Raw genomic sequence first — 14,776 nt, forward strand, 5'->3', positions numbered from 1 at the left:
AGTTGACACCATATTTTGGCCGATCCCCAAAATCAACAAGACTTTGAAATCGATCCCCAGCACTAGGTCTCCCTGGGCCAGCCAATGACATTTCCGACTTCTCTTCATTTTTCTTTACCAGATGACCATATTTCCGAACTCTCCTTAAAAGGAATTGAATCAATGCTAAGTCCTAACATTCGTTAAAGCCCTGCCGATCTCTCAAATCATTTACCGATCTCTCAAACCCGCTGTCGAATTTCCGGACCCGTCGGGTATATCCCTGATCTCTGTTGATAAATGAAGTGAACTAGCATTAGATCTTTTCTTACCAGTTTTAGTGCCGATCTCCTTTTCGGAAGATTAAGAGCTAAGGTTTTGGTTCGGTTTAACGAGGGTTCCGATCTTAAGTTTTCAAGTTAAATTTTCAATTTTAATCAAGTCCGTTCAAAGATTTCTTCCCCACCGATCTAATGCTTATTGTGCTTTCGATCTCTTATACTTAGATTAATAATTGCATTTTTGTCTTGCTGTGCTCATACAATCAAATACTCAGACAAACAATGGTTTAAAATTTTCCGATCACAACCCTTCATTGAACAAAGAGGCATTCCATTTCATTTCATAATTTGTACAAGTTATTCGGCTGGGGGATCACCCCCAGCCTGATTTACATTCTGCTCACTCTCTCTCTCACCCTCGGCTTCCTCCCCACTGTCCTCATCGTCGCCCTCAGGAGCCAGGTCGGCCATCCAGGAGAAGTCCTCTTGAGTAGCGCTTAGGTTCGGCCAAGAGGTCCTTGTGAGCATTCACATAGGCTCCGGCTATCCCTGTCACCATCTCTTCGTCCTTCTCCTTAAGCTCCTCATCCTTCGCCTTAAGCTCCTCGTCTTTCTCCTTGAGTTCCTCTATAAGTTGAGCGACCTGAGCGGCTTCGTTGGCGTGAAGCGCCTGGACTTCCCCAAGAGCACGGTCCCTCTCAGCCAAAATATGATTCTGCTCGCCACTGTCTTCATGGAACTTTGCCGTCCCTCGACTTGAGATATATAATCCCGAGCGGATGAGAGTTGGGATCGGAGGAAGCCACTTCCTCATTCTTCTTCCCGATCTCCTTACCTGCAGACGAATCTTATCTCGAACCATGGTCCGGTTCACGGACACTCTACGCTTAGGCTCATGGATCGAGTCAAGATATCATCGAGACCATTCGGATAGCTTTGTCGATCCTCTGAAAGAAGATGGTAGACCCGTGACTTTGGCAAAATCTGGTTCTCTCTAACAATCGGTTATTCTTCAAGGAGTCGATCAAGATTTGAGCGCCACGAGAAGAGGTCCTCCCGAAGCTTGAGTAGGCCCCCTTTACGTGCTTGGAACAATTGGGAGAGGTGGAGGCCGCTCTTCCGTTCTAGGAGGAGATCGGACAACTTCGAGTCGGCGGACCGAAGGTTGAGGCGGGTCTCTTTGTATCTCCCGTGCTCATGACCGGTGTTTGAAGTCGTTCAACGCTTCATCTCCTTTATCTTCCGGGAGATCTCCCTTTCCTTCTTCCGCTTCCTAGAACCCTCACCACCCGCCATACCTGCACAAAGAAAAGGTTAGTGAGATCGCTAAGGTCGTGAGAACTGAGATATAGAAAATACCAATGCCGAGGTCAAAGAGCGAAAGTTCGCGGTCTCGGCCGGTGAGCAATTGAATAGTCCAATGGTGCAGCTCGGCAGTCACCGCATCCAAACAAGAATACTTTTGAGTGGCGGCCTGACTCTTCAGATCCATCACTATTAAACTTTCCTCCTGACTCAGGGTAATGTGCCTCGGAAGCAAGGGCCCCTGGTACCACCAGCTACGAGGGAAGTCCTCAAAGCAGCTCGGATCTTTGCTCCTCAGAATGAAGATACGGTTATTCGTATTCTTAAGGGATGAAGGCAAATCGAAAAGAGCCCGCAATGAGGCTTCACTGAAAGAACCAAAGGTTCGCCATCCTTTCGTGAGTTAGTCTGCAGGCAGCTACGAACACCTTAGCCGTAGGTCCGATTCCCTTAGCTCGGCATAGACCTCGAAAGGCTACCAAGATCCGCCACGAGTTGGGGTGAATTTGAACAATGCATGCTCGGTAAAGTTTTAGGACCTCCTTATAGAAATCGTCTAGAGGGAACCTCAGACCGGCCTTTAACTGTTCCTCGTACACCATAACCATGTCATTCTCTTCAAAGGAGTGATCGACACGAAGATCGCCGTGGCACTTGATTAGCTCGCATTTAATCGGCCGAATGTTATATTCTTGGCTAAACGATTGCAGATCGGATTCTTGAAGAACCGACAGTAGCTCGTCTATAGGGAGAGTCTCTCTCCCTGAAGAAGGTGCGAGCCTTGATGGTATGACCCGCCCCCGAGTTGGAGCAGAGGCCCTGGGAGGTTCTTGTTGAACGCTTGGCCCGACTGCCTCTTCTTCATCGACGATGACCACGAATCGAATCGAAGGAGGGCTCGCCGCTTCGACCTTCTGCACCGTTCATTTTCAAAAGAAACAAAGAATTTAAATTAAAAGAGGATCAAAGCCCTTACCGAGTCCGATCGGCGCCTAAGAACTTGAGAAAACGAGAGAACTTCAAGTTGTGAGCAGGGATTGAAAATGGAATGAGAGAACAACGCTAACCCTCCCACCCCTATTTATACTAGTCCGAGCATTTAATGCTCATGAGGTTCTAGGCAAATGATCGATTGGTGGGACTCGATTTGTTCTGACACAACTCTCAAAAATCCGAATGTTCAGAGAACGGTTAATGGGAGATCGGCATAATAAGTAAAATAATATTAATAAAGGATCAGATAAGTGTCATTCAGGTAAAGAACCAGATCGGATAACCACTTTAGAGATCGGGAAAATAATCAATGCAAAAATAATAAGATGATAACCGATAAAATAAAGTCTTTATTTTCAAAAGATCGGATTACATCATTTGGGCGATCTCTAGGGATCGGATTACACTAACATTGGATCACATCATTTCTGTGATCTCTAGAGATCGGATTGCATTGAAAATAAAATACATCATTTGGGCGATCTCTAGGGATCGGACTACAATAAAGGTCTAACTACATCATTTGGGCGATCTCTAGAGATCTGATTACATTTTAGGATTACATCATTTGGGCGATCTCTAGAGACCGGTGGAACATCCTATCTAAAAGGCCTATGTCAAAGCCTAGTCTCGTGGCTGAATCAAAAGATGTGTTTGACCAGGAGACCGGCTGTTGGCATCGGATAGATGTGCACTTGATGGGGTGACTATGACTCCCATGAAGATGAGAGATGTCGCCACCGATGTTACCACCGAAACCGACCATTGTCGAACACCCAATGTGGAGGAAAACCGTTTAACACTCAATGCGATGAGAAACCGAATGGACTCGGTTGAGCGACTAGAGATCGGTACAACCAAGGTCCGCAATACAGATCGGTCTAATCCAGTCCTCTCACCATCGTCAGTTAAGGTAATTCGATCACCGGGATCGTGAATTTTCAGTCGGTGAGTAAATAAGTTCATCGGAAAAGATCAAAGCCACGCTTATAGCCGTAACTTCCACCGAGCAAATGAACAGGAAAGTAAGAAAAGAAGAGAGGAAAATCGATGAAAGAAATGTCTCTGTCGACAGGAGTATATATAGGGAAAATGAGCATTTATTGTCGAAGCGTAAAACGGCTTAACGCCGAATCGAGGACAATTAATACTTTGACCAGCAGGACCAAGAAGGGAAAAGATCGGAATAGTAGATCTAAGGTGGGAGACCAGCATGAAAGGTCGGAAAGAACATGTGAAAAGATCGGAAAGAGGAGGGATCGGTAGGCAAAAAGAATAAGACAAATTCCAACCGCCGCCGAATCGAGCCGAGGTAGTTAAGGCGTTGCGAGATCTCACAAAGACGCCTAAGAATCGCCGCACGTCGACAGTGCCGTGGTATGTCATGACACCCCAGACATCCCAATCTCCACCGTTGATCCCACTTGTAAGGACAAACCCGAACCCTTAGATCAAGAGAGAAGACGATAGTACCAAATGTTTTCGCTCTTAACCCTGGATCGTTAGGACAAGGAAATTTGGGACCGCTGATGGAAAGAAGAAAAGGACAAATATTATGAAGAGTGATCTCAACCATTCATTTTGATTCCCTTTAATTCTCGAACCTCCGATCATGTCCTTCAAATCTCGACCCTCCATCTCCTCAAATAAATCCCGACCCTTCACGAAGAGCACCCGATTCCTATAAATACCGCATAAAAACTGCTCAAAGGACTGCAAGAAAAATAGACAAGAGGTCATATTATAGCAGAGGAACTCAAATTTCATTTAGTTTACTACTCGCTACTTAGAAGTGTCAATCAAAAGACTTTTGAAACAAGTTTTCTCAAGTGTTTTTCTTGAAAAGATTCGAATACCGAACTCTACATTTCCAGCTTGTTCATTATCCGTCACACTCTCACTTTCTCGCTTTTATCATTTCTCGCCCAAGCTCAACTTCATTCCATTCGGTTCTTTTCATCTTGATCTGATCGCATTTTAGCTAAGCACCCTCCAGCCACGAGGAACACCACCCCTCAGGCCAATCAATCCTTGCCTTATCACTATTTGGCACCCCATAGTTATTTTAGTAGCTTTGGCTCCTTACAGGTAAGAGCTCATACTACTGTTTTATTAAGTGCTTACATTTACTTTCTGCATTTTCTTTGTTCTTCTCACATCTGTGACTTCCTACTTTTGCACAAACGATCCCCAAAGAATGTTACTGTAAGAGCTCATATCACTGTTTTATCGAGTGTCTACATTTACTTTCCGCATTTTCCTGTGTTCTTCTTACATCTGCAACTTTCTTCAAGACTATTTTTGCACAAACAATCCCCAAAGAATGACACTCTCAAATCATCTATTTAGTGATCAGTTCATTTTTATTAATCTTCATCTTTTTTGAAAGCAAGTTTTCTAACTCCTAGTAGTATGTAAGTGGTTGGGTAAACGTAGGTAACTGCAACTTAGGGGTCTCTTTTAAAAGAGAGAACATGAATAACACGTCAGGAAGATAGCCAAACTATTAGGCCGACGTAAACAGCAATTCGACAAAGATGTCATAAAGTGGAATAAGACCAAAGTAAACGAAACAGAGTAGATCGGTCATTAATAGATATCGGTAAAATGAACGCATGGAAGGTCGGTAAATCAAGTCTAGTTTTCCCTATCTAGTCAAAAGGTATCGAGAAGCCTTATCCCCCAGCATCTTAGAACGCCAGAATCTTTAGCTTTAGGTTCTTATGTCATGTAGTTGAAATTAAAAATCCGGGAGATCGGAGAAATCCCTTCCAGGCTCCTGTCAATCTGAAAGAGATCGGAAGAGAGTTCTTATCCGGTCTCAATCCAAAATTTTAATAAACGTAAAAGAGATCGGAGGAGAGTTCTTATCCGGTCTCCCTTCAAAATTTTAATAAATAACTTAAAAGAGATCGGAGGAGGGTTCTTATCCGATCTCCCCTCAAAATTTTAATAAATAACTTAAAAGAGATCGGAGGAGGGTTCTTATCCGATCTCCCCTCAAAATTTTAATAAATAACTTAAAAGAGATCGGAGGAGGGTTCTTATCCGGTCTCCCCTCAAAATTTTAATAAACAACTTAAAAGAGATCGGAGGAGAGTTCTTATCCGATTCTCACACCCGCATACTCAGGTTGTCTCATTTACTTATGTATCTGGGTGATCCAAATTTAGTGAAAAATCAAATATTCCTTTTACCAAAAGGATTAACATTGCCGTCTAAGCCCTCCTAACTAATTTATAAAGGACGCAGAATTAAATCTACTTACCCTTATTAAGGGACGAGGTGGGGTGCCTAACACCTTCCCCACCCATTTACGGACCCCGAACTTAGAATCTCTGTTTTGAAGTGGTTTCATTTTTAATTTAACTTCTCAAATGGTTTTCTTTAGTTTCCCTCAAAACTAAGGTGGCGACTCCTCACTTTTTCCCACTTCGGTGAGTGATCGTCCAGCGACCGCAAAATCTATTGCATACCAGCGACTACCGGGATCCGTCCTGCCTAGTAGTCCAAAAGTAGGTTTAATTTTGTCTGATCAAATTATAGTTAGATAGGCTCACTAGGCAATGTCTTATATGTTAATTATTATTACTGCTAACTATTTTGTTTTGCCTGTTCTATCCCTTACAGTGCTCTTCATTTCAAAAGGAAAAAAAAAAGGAAAAAAAGGAAAAATAAAATCCCCCTAAATTGGGAAGAGGTAAAGGTGTCCCTTCACACACCGAACACTCACACAATGTCCTCACACACTATGGTCCTAACCCGGGCTTTCTTACCCTTTTAGGAAAGTAGGAGGGAGTCATGTAGCGCATTGTGGGTTTGACCCCGTTAGTATCCGTGAAGGCTTCTGCTCAAATTGAAACTCGCTCTATCCACTGTGATACTCGTGGAATTTTCCCGATAACATCACAGGGGTAGAATGGGGCTCTACTGTTTACAGTAGGGGCAATTTGGGAACCTGTGGCTTTTAGAAAATTAGTTCCTGAGCTAAACTATCACAATAGTTGAAGGCCGTAGTAAACTACCTCATAAAATAGAACTATCCAGGTAGGTAGCGCTCACCCGGTGTTAGGAGTCTCCCTACTATAGGACAAAAGGGGCATACTTTCTCTTACCCTATTCTGCTTTAATTTCCTTTTGTTCATTTCTTTTGAGGGTAATCTTGAATCCTACTAGAACACCTACACATTTTCCTACTTTGATAAATGTGTACGTGTCACTCACAACAAAGATGATTCAAAATTACCCCAATTTGTCTTACTAACGAATTTTCTCACGTGCATTACCAAACCAAGAGTCCGTAAAAGGATAGGCATCATTTTTATCATGGCATCCTCGAGTCGATGCGTAAAAGGTTCGTAATGCTAAGTTTTGGTCCAAATCACCATAGTCCGCACTCGCAAAATGATGCTTCCGAGACACCGCTAGCTCGCTACCTTCGCTAGATCCGAATAAAATAGAGGTCGAATGAAATGCCTAGAGGGTCTGGTCTAACGGATGGAGGTCGCTTCCGATCGTGCCAAGGTACGCTTTGAAGAGAAGTACGGAAGATTGCAACCTTAATGCAAGTCAAGGTCCAAATCCCGGCATTAAAAGCCATGTTGTCGGTTTGGAATCCTAAGTACGGGGTATTCTCTTTCAATGACATTGATACGGTCCCCACTATGGAAGAATATCGTGCATTGTCGGGATCCCATACTCATTGCGTAACCGATCTACTTACACCTCGAGCATAGGCAAACCCGAAACGGTTGGCACATATGTTGGGTTCTCCCCGTAAGAAGTAAAGTCCAAAGAAACTGCCAAGGGAAAAACACATGGTTGGTATTGGACATATCTCCAGAAATGTTTAGATCAATGCCTCCATGAAAAACAGTGGGACCGGGTTTCAGTAGCTCTCGCTTTGGGAATCTACGGTCTGATTCTCTTCCCGGGACCATTGGGAATCATAACTTGCAACGCGGTGGAAGTGTTCTGGACGGTGGAAAGACAGCAGATTAATCCAATACCTGCAATCCTTGCGGAGACTTTATTAACCCTTACCTACTGCAGACAACAGGGCAAAGGATCCCTTAAGTGTTGTTCTCAACTGTTATACCTCTGGATTATCAGCCACATGTGTCCTGTGGAGACAAAATGATTGACTTGGTACCTTGACCAGCCTCCCATTGAGAAGATGATCCAATTAGTGATCAGCCCGAAGAATGAAAAACAGTGGTGGGAACGGATTTTGAGTTTCAATAGCCATGATTACTGTTGGAGGAAGCTGTGGACGTCAAGCCAACCCGTTTTGATCGGCAGGGGTATTCGATCGGTCCTCGATCGGAGTAACCGGATACACAAGTTACACTCCGGCATTGGTAATGAGGCAGTTCGGCTCAACACAGTCTGTGGTCAACATAGAAGAATACCACCAAGGTCGCTTCTACCACGAGCTCAAAGGAGAAGAAGGGTTGAAAAAGGCTCGCCAATCGTGGGAGAACGTCACTCTGATGGAGAGATCGCCTAAGGGCCCAAGCACCTCGGGCGATTATCTTAAATGGAAAGCTGACAGGGACCGAGAACATTCAACTGTGAAATTCGAAGACAGTAACCCGCTCCGAGATGTCCTATTAGAAGAAACGAATGGCCATCTGGATGACTCACTACGAGAGGCTAATCGAGAACTCACAATCATAGAACAAATAAAGCAAATTGAAGGACCAACATAAACTTAAAAGGAGAGTAAGAAGACTTAAGGAAGAGGTAAGGGCCGAAAGGATGGGGTTCGAGGAGCAAGAGGTACAGTGGGAAAGGGAAAGAGACTCTCTCCAAGCTGAGGTAAAAGAAGCGAAAGTACAGAATAGCAAGTTTCAGGAAAAGATGAAATACCAAGAGGTACTCGTCGAAGAATATAAGCAAGAAAGTAAGAAGAAGAATCTCGAATTGAAAGAACAAGCACTACTCATCAACGATATCTTGAAAGAGTGTGCTAAAGAAAGGAAAGAGAAAGAAAAACAAGCTGCTCTCTATCAAGGACTGAAAGAGAATGTTGACCAGCTGGAGAGAACAATAGCACGGGGAAAACAAGAATTATTACCTGAATCCGAGTACGCTCTGAAAGCATTCGACCCCGCCAAGCAAGAAGAAAGGTTATATGAGTATCTCAGAAAATGTCATCTTATTATAAAGAACCTTCCAGAGCTTAGGCCAATGTAAAAGATACGATGTACAAATTACTCAGTTAATGAAGTGATTTTTGGACCATTGTTTAGCAAAATTTGTGAATGAATAGTATGACTCCCGTAGGAACTTCCTCGCTAGGGTTATGTGAAAAATTGAAATGTGCCATATGAACAGGTATCATAAATGCGCATTCAATCCTGTCATTCACAGTCAGACTATCGAACGATGCCATGATAAAGCTGAGGCGATTATCCTTTTTACAGATTTCAACCTGGCTCTCAAATGCCACTGTATCCTTCGTCCAGACCAGGACTTTTAGTTTCTTTGCAAAATTCGAAGTTTATTTAAAATTTTCTTTTTTTACTCCTTACAGGAAATCAATATTGCTTCTAACAACGCAAGTCTGACCAAGCACACGGTTCAACCCCAGCGAGTGTACTTAACAAGATCTCGAACAAGAAAACTAATGGAAGACCAGGAACAAGTACAGAACCTACAGGCAAGTGTCCGAACTAAAAGACCGTGTTTCGTAACTTATGAAGATGATGAGGAGATGTCCCAAAATAGGCCCACTGCACCCTAACCTACCATTACCTCCCCACCTCCTACAACGGTTGATTCTCACTACGCTTCACCCTCCTACACTTTCCACACATCAAGCCCGGACCCGCCAGTCACCGTCAATCCGGTGACCATAAATAATGACCTACCTTTTTCCTATTACCCGGCTATCTCAAATGCCGAGCCACACCCTTCAATCCCGATCCTCCAGCTTTACTCCACCTCGGCTCCCAGCTGGAGGAGCGCATCATACGGTGGAAGGAGAACATAGGGCGAGAGAAAACGAGAAACTATCGGCTCTAGAAGAAAGACTGAGGGCAATAGAGGGGCTGAACATGTATGGTTCAGTCGATGTGTCGTCACTGAGATTGGTGCCAGATGTGGTGGTACCACCCAAATTCAAGGTTCCGGATTTCGACAAGTACACCGGAAACTCAGATCCCCGCATCCACCTGGCAACCTACATTGCCAAAATGTCTGCCTTAACAGAAGACGATAGACTTCTCATTCACTTCTTTCACTAGAGCCTCTCCGGAGCAGCTCTGAGATGGTGCATACAATTGGACAGAGCAAGTCGCACTCTGGAAGGATTTAGCCGATACCTTTCTAAAGCAAGACAAATTCAATTGTGATGCGGCACCCACAAGAAGGGACCTCTGCACTGGGTACAGAAGACCGGAAGGTTTCAAGCGATGCCCAACGATGGAGGGAGAAGGTCGAAGTATATCCTCCGGTGACTGACAATGAACTCTGCTCCCTATTCATCGAAACATTGAAGGCTCCCTACTTCAACCTGATGATTGGCAATACCTCCAACAGCTTCTCAGATATCATCCAAGCTGGTGAGAGAATTGAAGCTAATCTGAGAATAGGAAGACTACAGGAGTTGGCTGAGAACCCTGTAAAGAAGACTGCCAGCTTTGGCAAGAAGAAGGAGGGTGATGTACACTCTATCACCCGTCAGAATAATTACCCCCAACTTCCCCAAAATAACTACCGGCCATATCCTCCCTCTCATGGCCAAACCATCGCAAACATTCCACCTTCTTTCCCTAATTATCCACAACCACGCCCACAATACGCCCCACCTATAAATTTCCAACCAAGACCACCTCCTCCTCCAGCTCAACCAAGACCACCACAAAACAACCCGAGACCTCCAAGGAACCCTGATCCACCTCTTCCCCTCCCTCTCAGTGAAATATACCGATACCTTGTCGGTATAAACCAAATTGTACCAGTCCCCTTGGACCCAATCCAACCGCCATATCCCAGGTGGTATGATGCCACTGCCCGTTGTGAGTATCATGGAGGTGCACAAGGGCACTCAACTGATAACTGCAGGGCACTCAGAGGGAGGGTGCACGCTTTAATCCGAAACGGGTGGTTGAAGATCGAGGGAAATGGTTCCCTCCCCAATGTTACCTCAAACCCACTGCCTAACCACAATGCGGGCAGTGGTGTAAATATGATAGAGTCTAAGGGAGAAGGATCAACACCAGAAGTGGATAAGCTGGTTCCATACTTCGAGGAGATTTTTACTGTTGCAACGAGGGAAGGCTACCTTTGCCCTCAGGTAGCGGGATTCGAAGAGAGTACGAGGTGTCCTTACCATGGAGGGGCAAACACCATGAGTCGCGAGATTGTGAGGGGTTCAGGCAAGAAGTATGGAACTTATTGTCACTAAAGGTTCGAGATGCCGGACAAAGGTCAAGACGGAAAAGGAGTGAACACCACCGATGCAGCCAAAATGCTTCTACCTCCAAACCTAATCACCTTCTCGCCCCCGGTAGCCTCACCGCCGGTAACGGTTTTCCGATCTCCACCTCAGCTCGGCATCACCACTACTGACGCTGTCACTTGGAACTATAACTTCCAAGTTTTCACTGTGGAGCGCTGGCAAGACATCCGCTCCTTGTCTTGCCTCACCTCCGCACCACCAAAACCATGTTTCGCTCCTCACGAGCACTTGAATGACTTATGCCGGACTGCTAGCAACATTACTCCTGCACTGGTTCCACCAAGTATCACAACAAAGTCCTCTCCACCTGAGCAAGAAGTCGAGTTTATAACTTGAAGTGGGAGGTGTTACGGGAACGAAGAAAGAGAGAGGAGAAAAGGGAAAGTAAAAATGGGAGAGTCATCAAGAAACACGGAAGAGGAGGTTGAGAAAGCAGGGGAAGTAGAGCTCATTGAGCACAAGGAAGATGAAGAATCCGCTCCAAATAATGAAACAGAGCGAGTATGATGTGGTGGAGCAGTTGAGAAAAACACCCGCCTGATTTCATCAAGTATCACCGATCCTGAGCTCTAAGTCCACCGACAAGCCTTACAAAGAATCCTGGATCAAGCCTTTGTAAACCCCGACATTACTCTGGGGTAGTTTGAGAAGATAGTAGAACAAATCCAGGCATCTAGCTTTATAGCCTTTTCTGAAGAGGAGGTAGACCCCGCAGGTTTAGGGCACAATAAAGCTCTACATGTAACTGTGAAGTGTAAGGGTTGTATAGTGGCCAAGGTCCTCATCGACAACGGATCGCCTCAATGTACGCTTAGCGCTACCTTAGCTGCATCGCGATCGACCAATCATATATACGCCGAGTGCTATGGTGGTAAGAGCCTTTGACGGCACTGTAAGAGAGGTGTGGGAGACATTGACTTGCCACCCAAGTCGGTGCATGTACTTTCAACGCCACGCCTGTGATGAACATTGAGCCGCTTACACTATGTCGTTGGGAGGCCATGGATCCATTCTGCGAATCTTCGTTCCTTCGACTTTGCACCAGAAGGTCAAATACATTAAGGACGGCAAAATCATCACTGTAAGGGGCGAAGAAGCCATACTGGTCACCAAGCCGCAATCACTTCCTTATGTGGAAGCGGCCGAGGAATCATTGGAAAGTTCTTTCCAGGCCCTTGAACTGCAAGATACCAGGAAGGAGGGGGCTATGGCTATGGTGGCCAAAGTGATATCGAGGAATGGGTATCAAGAGGGGAAAGGCTTGGGCACCACACTGCAAGGAATCGTGGAACTCATACCGGCTATTCAGAAGGTAGGCCGTTGTGGTCTGGGATATGAGGAGGATGCCCTCGTGGATGGGCAATTCTGGATGAGGAAAATACTTCGGGATCAGAGGTTTGACCAGAAGATGGGAAAAATGAAAGTAGTCCCGAGAATCGCGGAGATCTTCACCAAACCGGTCATTCAACATCCGGTAAATACAGAAGAATCACCCGATGATCCATCCATCGATGTCATCCAACTGGACTCCTTGTATGAGACCCTAGTATCGCCAATGGCTGAGGGGCAGGAGCTTGACAACTGGACAACAGAGGATATCCCTGTACTCAATCTCGAGTAAAGTACCTCTGGTTATCTACACTTGATCACTTTGTCCATGGTGACAAGTGAAATACTGTAAATGGACATTTTCTTATGGCATTAATATTATTAATGAATTGATAGCGCATTTTTAATCCAACACTCTCTTTCTTTCCTTTTTAAATTCCATCCTTATAACATGTTCTATTCTTTATTCATTCAGGACCATTCATCAATTAACACCTAATAATCCAATAGACTCAGAAATTCCTCTGGTTAATTTTGAAACCCCCATAACTGCCATTACTTCAAGTGATTCTGAGGAAGACCTTACAGAAGAAGACGATGAAAAAGATGAACCCTCCCTCATGCCTTGTGAAAACGAAACGCGCACAATAAACTTAGGCACGGAGGAAGTAAAAAGGGAACTTAAGGTAGTGGAGAGTGAGGAATTGGGAGATATGATCGGTCTGCTTAAAGAATTCCTCGACGTGTTTTCCTGGAGCTATGATGATATGGTGGGTTTGGACCCTCAGATAGTAACGCACAAAATTCCCTTAATCCCAGGAACAATTCCAGTGAAGCAGAAACTAAGGAGAATGAATCCCGACACACTGCTCAAGGTTCGGGATGAAGTCAAGAAACAGTATGACGCCGGATTCTTGGAAGTGGTCAAATATCCCCAATGGGTGGCTAACGTCGTTCCGGTAATGAAGAAAGACGGAGAGTCGAGTGTGCGTTGACTACAGGGACCTTAATAAAGCTAGCTTGAAAGACGATTTCCCTCTCCCCCACATTGATGTGTTAGTTGACAATGCTGCGGGATTGGGCAGGTGTTCGTGTATTGATGAGGCATCAGGGTACAATCAGATCCCAATGGACGAAGAAGACAAGGATAAAACTGCTTTCATCACTCAATGGGGAGTATTCTGCTATCGGGTCATGCCCTTCGGGTTGAAAAATGCAGGCTACTTACCGGTAGCGCAATGGTCACATTATTCCATGACATGATGCATAAAGAAGTGGAGGTGTACGTGGATGATATGATCATTAAATCCAGGAGAAGAGAGCCACGTTCAGTGATGAGGAGGGTATTCGAAAGGCTCGTGAAGTACCACTTGAAGTCGAACCTGCTAAATGCATATTCGAGCTAAATCGGAAAGTTGTTGGGATTCATAGTAGCGAGAAAGGGATAGAAGTAGATCCGCATAAGGTTCGAGCTATTCAAGAAATGCCATCCCCAAAACAGAAAGGGAGGTGCGCAGCTTTCGGGAAAGTGAACTACATTTCGAGGTTTATTTCTAATCTTATCACAAAGTCGAGCCTATTTTCGACATTACTCGAAAAACAACTCTACTCAATGGGATTCATTTGTCAAGAGGCTTTTGAGAAAATCAAGCGATTCACAAATCCACCAAGATTGGTTCCACTGTGGCGGGCCTTTGATCTCGTACATGGCACCCAGAGAATTCAATGGGATGTGTTTTGGGACAACATGATGATACCGGCCAAAAAGAGAGGGCCATTTATTACCTAAGCAAGAAGTTCAATGATTTTGAGTCAAGGTACTCTTCCTTAGAAAAGACTTGCTGCTAGCGTCGACAAAGAAATCGCCTCAAGCACTACATGTTGAATCACAAGACATGGCTCATCTCCGTGATGGATCCTATTAGATATGTATTCGAGAGCCCATTCGTGCCGGTGAAGGATAGCCAAGTGGCAAGTTATACTCTCAAGACGACATAGTCTACATGACCCTAAAGCGGTGAAAGGGCGTAATTGTCGACCTCCTAGCGTAGAAAATCCTATCCAGATTATGAAGCTCGAATTTGAGTTCTCGATGAGCATATTAATGAAGTAGACTGCGAAGAGGAGGCCCGCCGACGTATGGGAAATGTATTTTGATGGAGCAACAATTTATCCGGAAACGGAATCGAGTCGCATCGTATCCCGGACGGAAAACACTTCCGATAGTCAAGTTGAGGTTTGACTGTACCAACAATGTCGCAGAATATGAAGCTTGTGTGATGGGTCTACAAGCCGCTATCGAAATGAAAATCGAAAGTTGGAGGTGTACGGAGACTCGGCTCGATAATTTATCAAGTCAAGGAGAATGGCAAACTAAGGATCCCAAGTTGATCCCATATCGTAAGTACTTATCGAGTCGATC

This window comes from Hevea brasiliensis, chromosome 14, assembly GCF_030052815.1.
Source record: "Hevea brasiliensis isolate MT/VB/25A 57/8 chromosome 14, ASM3005281v1, whole genome shotgun sequence".
Lineage (NCBI taxonomy): Eukaryota > Viridiplantae > Streptophyta > Magnoliopsida > Malpighiales > Euphorbiaceae > Hevea > Hevea brasiliensis.